The sequence below is a fragment of the Balaenoptera ricei genome, chromosome 5 (genome assembly GCF_028023285.1).
Source record: "Balaenoptera ricei isolate mBalRic1 chromosome 5, mBalRic1.hap2, whole genome shotgun sequence".
NCBI lineage: Eukaryota > Metazoa > Chordata > Mammalia > Artiodactyla > Balaenopteridae > Balaenoptera > Balaenoptera ricei.
The window spans coordinates 97,728,564-97,738,819 of NC_082643.1; positions in this window are offsets into that span (position 1 = coordinate 97,728,564).

The following is a 10,256-nucleotide window of genomic DNA, read 5'->3' on the forward strand; positions in this document are numbered from 1 at the left end:
CCTCTGGGACAATATTAAATGCAACAACATTCACATTATAGGGGTCCCAGAAGGAGGAGAGAGAGAGAAAGGACCGGAGAAAATATTTGAAGAGATTATAGTGAAAAACTTCCCTAACATGGGAAAGGAAATAGCCACCCAAGTCCAGGAAGTGCAGAGACTCCCATACAGGAAAAACACAAGGAAAAACACGCCAAGACACATAATAATCAACTTGGCAAAAATTAAAGACAAAGAAAAATTATTGAAAGCAGCAAGGGAAAAATGACAAATAACATAAGGTTAACAGCTGATTTCTCAGCAGAAATTCTGCAAGCCAGAAGGGAGTGGCATGATATACTTAAAGTGATGAAAGGGAAGAACCTACAACCAAGATTACTCTACCCGGCAAGGATCTCATGCAGATTTCATGGAGAAGTCAAAAGCTTTAGAGACAAGCAAAAGCTAAGAGAATTAACGACCCCCAAACCAGCTCTAAAACAAATGCTAAAGGAACTTCTTTAAGTGGGAAACACAGGAGAAGAAAAAGACCCACCAAAAAAAACCCCTAAAACAATTAAGAAAATGGTAATAGGAACATACATATCGATAATTACCTTAAACGTGAATGGATTAAATGCTCCAACCAAAAGATACAGGCTTGCTGAATGGATACAAAAACAAGACCCATATATACGTTGCCTACAAGAGACCCACTTCAAACCTAGGGACACATACAGACTGAAAGTGAGGGGAAGGAAAAAGATATTCCATGCAAATGGAAATCAAAAGAAAGCTGGAGTAGCAATACTCATATCAGATAAAATAGACTTTAAAATAAAGAATGTTACAAGAGACAAGGAAGGACACTACATAATGATCACGGGATCAATCCAAGAAGAAGATATAACAATTATAAATATATATGCACCCAACATAGGAGCACCTCAATACATAAGGCAACTGCTAACAGCTATAAAAGAGGAAATCGACAGTAACACAGTAATACTGGGGGACTTTAACATCTCACTTACACAAATGGACAGATCATCCAAATAGAAAATTAATGAGGAAACACAAGCTTTAAATGACACAATAGACCGGATAGATTTAATTGATATTTACAGGACATTCCATCCAAAAACAACAGATTACACTTTCTTCTCAGGTGTGCACAGAACCTTCTGCAGGATAGATCACATCATGGTCACAAATCAAGCCTCAGTAAATTTAAGAAAATTGAAATCATATCAAGCATCTTTTCTGACCACAACGTTATGAGATTAGAAATCAAATACGGGGGAAAATAACGTAAAAAACACAAACACATGGAGACTAAACAATACGTTACTAAATAACCAAGAGGTCACTGAAGAAATCAAAGAGGAAATCAAAAAATACCTAGAGACAAATGACAATGAAAACACAACAATCCAAAACCTATAGGTTGCAGCAAAAGCACTTTTAAGAGGGAAGTTTATAGCTATAAAAGCCCACCTCAAGAAACAAGAAAAATCTCAAATAAACAATCTAACCTTACACCTAAAGGAACTAGAGAAAGAAGAACAAACAAAACCCAAAGTTAGCAGAAGGAAAGAAATCATAAAGATCAGAGCAGAAATAACTGAAATAGAAACAAAGAAAACAATAACAAAGATCAATAAAACTAAAAGCTGATTCTTTGAGAAGATAAACAAAATTGATAAACCTTTAGCCAGACTCATCAAGAAAAAGAGGGAGAGGACTCAAATCAATAAAATTAGAAATGAAAAAGGAGAAGTTACAACAGACACTGCAGAAATACAAAGCATCCTAACACACTACTACAAGCAACTCTATGCTAATAAAATGGACAATCTGGAAGAAATGGACAAATTCTTAGAAAGGTATAAACTTCCAAGACTGAACCAGGAAGAAATATAAAATATGAACAGACCAATCACAAGTAATGAAATTGAAACTGTGACTGAAAATCTTCCAACAAACAAAAGTCCAGGACCAGATGGCTTCACAGATGAAATCTATCAAACATTTAGAGAAGACCTAACACCCATCCTTGTCAAACTCTTCCAAAAAATTGCGGAGGAAGGAACACTCACAAACTCATTCTATGAGGCCACCATCACCCTGATACCAAAACCAGACAAAGATACTACAAAAAAAGAAAATTACAGACCAATATCACTGTTGAATATAGATGCAAAAATCCTCAACAAAATACTAGCAAACAGAATCCAACAACACATTAAAAGGATCATACACTATGATCAAGTGGGATTTATCCCAGGGATGCAAGGATTCTTCAATATACGCAAATCAATCAATGTGATACACCATATTAACAAATTGAAGAATAAAAACCATATGATCATCTCAATAGATGCAGAAAAAGCTTTTGACAAAACTCAACACCCATTTATGATAAAAACTCTCCAGAAAGTGGGCATAGAGGGAACCTACCTCAACATAATAAAGGCCATATATGACAAACCCACAGCAAACATCATTCTCAATGGTGAAAAACTGAAAGCATTTCCTCTAAGATCAGGAAGAAGACAAGGATATCCACTCTTGTCAATAGTGTTGAACCACTATTATTCAACATAGTTTTGGAAGTCATAGCATGGCAATCAGAGAAGAAAAAGAAATAAAAGGAATCCAAATTGGAAAAGAAGAAGTAAAACTGTCACTGTTTGCAGATGACATGGTACTATACATAGAGAATCCTAAAGATGCCACCAGAAAACTACTGGAGCTAACCAATGAATTTGGTAAAGTTGCAGGATACAAAATTAATGCACAGAAATCTCTTGCATTCCTATACACTAATGATGAAAAATCTGACAGAGAAATTAAGGAAACACTCCCATTTACCATTGCAACGAAAAGAATAAGATACCTCGGAATAAACCTACCTAGGGAGACAAAAGACCTGTATGCAGAAACCTCTAAGACACTGATGAAAAAATTAAAGATGATACCAACAGATGGAGAGATATACCATGTCCTTGGATTGGAAGAATCAATATTGTGAAAATGACTATACTACCCAAAGCAATCTATAGATTCAATGCAATCCCTATCAAATTACCAATGGCCTTTTTTTACAGAACTAGAACAAAAAATCTTAAAATTTGTATGGAGACACAAAAGACCCTGAATAGCCAAAGCAGTCTTGAGGGAAAAAAGCAGAGCTGGAGGAATCAGACTCTCTGACTTCAGACTATACTACAAAGCTACAATAATCAAGACAGTATGGTACTGGCACAAAAACAGAAATATAGATCAATGGAACAAGATAGAAAGCCTAGAGATAAACCCACACACCTATGGTCAACTTATCTATGACAAAGGAGGCAAAGATATACAATGGAGAAAAGACAGTCTCTTCCATAAGTGGTGGTGGGAAAACTGGACAGCTACATGTGAAAGAATGAAATTAGAACACTCCCTAACACCATACACACAAGTAAACTCAAAATAGATTAGAGACCTAAATGTAAGACCAGACACTATAAAACTCTTAGAGGAAAACATAGGAAGAACACTCTTTGACATAAATCACAGCAAGATCTTTTTTGATCCACCTCCTAGAGTAATGGAAATAAAAACAAAAATAAACAAATGGGACCTAATGAAACTTAAAAGTTTTTGCACAGCAAAGGAAACCATAAACAAGATGAAAAGACAACCCTCAGAATGGGAGAAAATATTTGCAAATGAATCAACGGACAAAGGATTAATCTCCAAAGTATATAAACAGCTCATGCAGCTCAATATTAAAACAACAAACAACCCAATCCAAAAATGGGCAGAAGACCTAAACAGACATTTCTCCAAAGAAGACATACAGATGGCCAAGAAGCACGTGAAAAGCTGCTCAGCATCACTAATTATTAGAGAAATGCAAATCAAAACTACAATGAGGTATCACCTCACACTAGTTAGAATGGGCATCCTCAGAAAATCTACAAACAACAAATGCTGGAGAGAGTGTGGGGAAAAGGGTACCCTCTTGGACTGTTGGTGGGAATGTAAGTTGATACAGTCACTATGGAGAACAGTATGGAGGTTCCTTAAAAAACTAAAAATAGAATTACCATATGATCCAGCAATCCCACTATTGGGCATATACCCAGAGAAAACCATAGTTCAAAAAGACACATGTACCCCAACGTTCATTGCAGCATTATTTACAATAGCCAGGTCATGGAAGCAACCTAAATACCCATTGACCGACGAATGTATAAAGAAGTTGTGGTACATATATACAATGGAATATTACTCAGCCATAAAAAGGAAGGAAATTGGATCATTTGTAGAGATGCAGATGGACCTAGAGACTGTCATACAAAGTGAAATAAGTCAGAAATAGAAAAAGAAATATCATATATTAACGCATATATGTGGAACCTAGAAAAATGGTACAGGTGAACCAGTTTGCAGGGCAGAAATAGAGACACAGATGTAGAGAACAAACGTATGGACACCAAGGGGGGAAAGTGGGGGGTGGGGGTGGTGGTGTGACAAATTGGGAGCTCGGGATTGACATGTATACACTGATTTTTATAAAATGGATGACTAATAAGAACCTGCTGTATAAAAAAATAAATAAAATAAAATTCAAAAATTAAAAAAAAAAAAAAGGAAAAATGAAGGGACACTATTTCCACTTATTCAATGTATGTACTGAGCCCCTACTACATGCCAGGCAACACTGTAGTTACCCGTGACACAAAGGTGAGCAGCGGGCTTCCCTGGTGGTGCAGTGGTTGAGAATCTGCCTGCCAATGCAGGGGACACGGGTTCGAGCCCTGGTCTGGGAAGATCCCACATGCTGCGGAGCAACTGGGCCTGTGAGCCACAACTACTGAGCCTGCGCGTCTGGAGCCTGTGCTCCGCAACAAGAGAGGCCGCGATAGTGACAGGCCCGCGCACCGCGATGAAGAGTGGCCCCTGCTTGCCACAACTAGAGAAAGCCCTCGCACAGAAACGAAGACCCAACACAGCCATAAATAAATAAATAAAATAATTTAAAAAAAAAAAAAAAAAGGTGAGCAGCATACAGTCCATTCTCATCATTTGTGTGTCCTGCATTTGTCTCCTCACTAACCCATACTCATAGCACTTTTGTAAGCTTGCAGAGATTGGAAAAAATTGAGTCTCCCTATGTGCACGTTCCCACTGAGGTCAAACAAGGAGACACTCTGCCTTTTTATATCAGCTTTCATATTGTAAACAACTGTCAGTGTTTCATGATCTAATTAGTATCACATTTTTTTCTCATATTTGTGCCGTTTTTTGGGAGTAGGAAGGAAATTTTGCTGTTTAAAGTGGTCCCCAGGCATAATGGTGTAGTGCTTTCCAGTGTTCCTAAGCACAAGAAGGCTATGACATACCTTGTGGAGAAAATATGTGTGTTAGATAAGCTTGGTTCAGACATGAGTTATAGTGCCACTGGGCATGAGTTCAGTGTTAATGAATCAACAACATATATTAAATAACGTGTATTTAAACAGAAGCACTAAGGAAACCATAAACAAGATGAAAAGACAACCCTCACAATGGGAGAAAATATTTACAAATGAAGCAACTGACAAGGAATTAATCTCCAAAATATACAAATAGTTCGTGCAGCTCAATATCAAAATATCAAACAACTCAATCAAAAAATGGACAGAAGACCTAAATAGACATTTCTCCAAAGAAGACATATAGACGGCCAAGAGGCACATGAAAAGATGCTCTACATCACTAATTATTAGAGAAATGCAAATCAAAACTACAATGAGGTATACCTCACATCGGTCAGAATGGCCATCATCAAAAAAAATCTACAAACAATAAATGCTGGATAGTGTGTGGAGAAAAGAGAACCCACTTACACTGTTGGTGGGAACGTAAATTGATACAGCCACTATGGAAAACAGTATGGAGGTTCCTCAAAAAACTAAAAATAGAACTACAGTGTGACCTAGCAATCCCACTGCTGGGCATATACCCTGAGAAAACCATAATTCAAAAAGAGTCATGTACCACAATGTTCATTGCAGCTCTACTTACAATAGCCAGGACATGGAAGCAACCTAAGTGTCCATCAGCAGATGAATGGATAAAGAAGATGTGGCACATATATACAATGGAATATTACTCAGCCATAAAAAGAAACGAAATTGAGTTATTTGTAGTGAGGTGGATGGACCTAGAGTCTGTCATACAGAGAGAAGTAAGTCAGGAAGAGAAAAACAAATACCGTATGTTAACACATATATATGGAATCTAAAAAAAAAAAAAAAAAAGGTCATGAAGAACCTAGGGGCAAGACGGGAATAAAGACGCAGACCTACTGGAGAATGGACTTGAGGACATGGGGAGGGGGAAGAGTAAGCTGGGACAAAGTGAGAGAGTGGTAGTGTATATATGTCCAAATGTAAAATAGATAGCTAGTGGGAAGCAGTTGCATAGCACAGGGAGATCAGCTCGGTGCTTTGTGACCAGCTAGAAGGGTGGGGTAGGGAGGGTGGGAGGGAGCGAGAGGCAAGAGGCAAGAGATATGGGGATATATGTATATGTATAACTGATTCACTTTGTTATAAAGCAGAAACTAACACACCATTGTAAAGCAATTATACTCCAATAAAAACGTTAAAAAAGAAAAAAAAAAAAAAAGATACTTGCACCCTGATGTTCATTGAAGCACTATTTACAATAGCCAGGACATGGAAGCCACCTAAATGTCCATCAGCAGGGGAATGGATAAAGTAGATGTGGTACATATGTACAATGGAATATTACTCAGCCATACAAAGGAATGAAATTGTGCCATTTGCAGAAATTTGAATGGACCTAGAGACTGTCATACAGAGTGAAGTAAGTCAGAAAGAGAAAAACAAACATCATATAATATTGCTTGTATTTGGAATCTAGAAAAATGATACAGATGAACTTATTTGCAACACAGAAATAGAGACACAGACGTAGAGAAGAAGCATATGGATCCCAAGGGGGAAGGAGATGGTGGGATGAATTGGGAGATTGGGATTGACATATATGCACTACTATGTATAAAATAGATAACTAACGAGAACCTACTGTAGAGCACAGGGAGCTCTACTCATTGCTCAGTGGTGACCTAAATGGGAAGGAAATCCAAAAAAGAGGGAATATATGTATATGTATAGCTGATTCACTTTGCTGTACAGCAGAAACTAACACACCATTGTAAAGCAACTGTACTCCAATAAAAAATTTTTTTAAATGAAACACCTATAAAAACAAGGTTATATATTGATCAGTTGATTAAAATGTTGTGACCTGAGGAGGAGCTTCAAGATGGCGGAAGAGTAAGACGCGGAGATCACCTTCCTCTCCACAAATACATCAGAAATACATCTACATGTGGAACAGCTCCTACAGAACACCTACTGAACGCTTGCAGAAGACCTCAGACCTCCCAAAAGGCAAGAAACTCCCCACGTACCTGGGTAGGGCAAAAAAGAAAAAGAAAAAACAGAGACAAAAGAATAGGGATGGGACCTGCACCAGTGGGAGGGAGCTGTGAAGGAGGAAAGGTTTCCACATACTAGGAAGCCCCTGCGCGGGCGGAGACTGAGGGCGGCGGAGGTGGGGAGCTTCGGAGCCATGGAGGAGGGCACAGCAACAGGGGTGTGGAGGGCAAAGCGGAGAGATTCCCGCATGGAGGAGCGGTGCCGACCAGCACTCACCAGCCCGAGAGGCTTGTCTGCTCACCCGCCGGGGCGGGCGGGGCTGGGAGCTGAGGTTCGGGCTTTGGTCGGATCGCAGGGAGAGGACTGGGGTTGGCGGCGTGAACACAGCCTGAAGGGGCTAGTGCGCCACAGCTGGCCGGGAGGGAGTCCGGGGAAAAGTCTGCAGCTGCTGAAGAGACAAGAGACTTTTTCTTGCCTCTTTGTTTCCTGGTGCGCGAGGAGAGGGGATTCAGAGCGCCGCTTAAAGGAGCTCCAGAGATGGGCGCGAGCCGCGGCTATCAGCGTGGACACCAGAGACGGGCATGAGACGCTAAGGCTGCTGCTGCTGCCACCAAGAAGCCTGTGTGCGAGCACAGGTCACTATCCACACCTCCCCTCCTGGGAGCCTGTGCAGCCTGCCACTGCCAGGGTCCCGTGATCCAGGGACAACTTCCCCCGGAGAACACACCGCGCGCCTCAGGCTGGTGCAACGTCAAGCCGCCGGCCTCCGCAGGCTCACCCGTCATCCGTACCCCTCCCTCCCCCCAGGCTGAGTGAGCCAGAGCCCCCAAAGCAGCTGCTCCTTTAACCCCATCCTGTCTGAGAACAGACGCCCTCAGGCGACCTACACGCAGAGGCGGGTCCAAATCCAAAGCTGAACCCCGAGAGCTGTGTGAACAAAGAAGAGAGAGGGAAAGTTCTCCCAGCAGCCTCAGGAGCAGCAGATTAAATCTCCACAATCAACTTGATGTACCCTGCATCTGTGGAATACCTGAATAGACAACGAATCATCCCAAATTGAGGAGGTGGAATTCAGGAGCAAATATATATATATACTTTTTCCCCTTTTTCTCTTTTTGTGAGTGTGTATGTGTATGCTTCTGTGTATTACTTTGTCCTTATAGCTTTGCTTTTACCATTTGTCCTAGGGTTCTGTCTGTCCATTTTTTTTTTTTTTTTAACTTTTAAAAAGTTTTTTCTTAATAATTATTTTTTATTTTAATAACTTTATTTTATTTTATTTTATCTTCTTTCTTTCTTTCTTTCTTTCTATTTTTTCTCCCTTTTATTCTGAGCCGTGTGGATGAAAGGCTCTTGGTGCTCCAGCCAGGCATCAGGGCTGTGCCTCTGAGGTGGGAGAGCCAACTTCAGGACACAGGTCCACAAGAGACCTCCCAGCTCCACGTAATATCAAACGGCAAAAATCTCCCAGAGATCTCCATCTCAATGCCAAGACACAGCTTCACTCAACGACCAGCAAGCTACAGTGCAGGACACCCTATGGCAAACAACTAGCAACACAGGAACACAATCCCATCCATTAGCACAGAGACTGCCTAAAATCATAATAAGGCCAAAGACACCCCAAAACACACCACCAGCCGTGGACCTGCCCACCAGAAAGACAAGATCCAGCCTCATCCACCAGAACACAGGCACTAGTCCCCTCCACCCGGAAGCCTACACAACCCACTGAACCAACCTTAGCCACTGGGGACAGACACCAAAAACAATGAGAACTACAAACCTGCAGCCTGCGAAAAGGAGACCCCAAACACAGTAAGTTAAGCAAAATGAGAATACAGAAAAACACACAGCAGATGAAGGAGCAAGGCAAAAACCCACCAGACCTAACAAATGAAGGGGAAATAGGCAGGTTACCTGAAAAAGAATTCAGAATAATGATAGTAAAGATGTTCCAAAATCTTGGAAATAGAAGAGAGAAAATACAAGAAACATTTAACAAGGACCTAGAAGAACTAAAGAGCAAACAAACAATGATGAACAACACAATAAATGAAATTAAAACTTCTCTAGAAGGGATCAATAGCAGAATAACTGAGGCAGAAGAACAGATAAGTGACCTGGAAGATAAAATAGTGGAAATAACTACTGCAGAGAAGAATAAAGAAAAAACAATGAAAAGAATTGAGGACAGTCTCAGAGAAATCTGGGACAACATTAAACACACCAACATTCAAATTATAGGGGTCCCAGAAGAAGAGAAAAAGAAAAGGACTGAGAAAATATTTGAAGAGATTATAGTTGAAAACTTCCCTAATATGGGAAAGGAAATAGTTAATCAAGTCCAGGAAGCACAGAGTCCCATACAGGATAAATCCAAGGAGAAACATGCCAAGACACATATTGATGAAACGTTCAAAAATTAAATACAAAGAAAAAATATTAAAAGCAGCAAGGGAAAAACAACAAATAACACACAAGGGAATCCCCATAAGGTTAACAGTGGATCTTTCAGCAGAAACTCTGCAAGCCAGAAGGGAGTGGCAGGACATATTTAAAGTGATGAAGGAGAAAAACCTACAACCAAGATTACTCTACCCAGCAAGGATCTCATTCAGATTTGATGGAGAAATTAAAACCTTTACAGACAAGCAAAAGCTAAGAGAATTCAGCACCACCAAACCAGCTTTACAACAAATGCTAAAGGAACTTCTCTAGGCAGGAAACACAAGAGAAGGAAAAGACCTACAATAACAAACCCAAAACAATTAAGAAAATGGTAATAGGAAAATACATATTGATAATTACCTTAAATGTAAATGGATT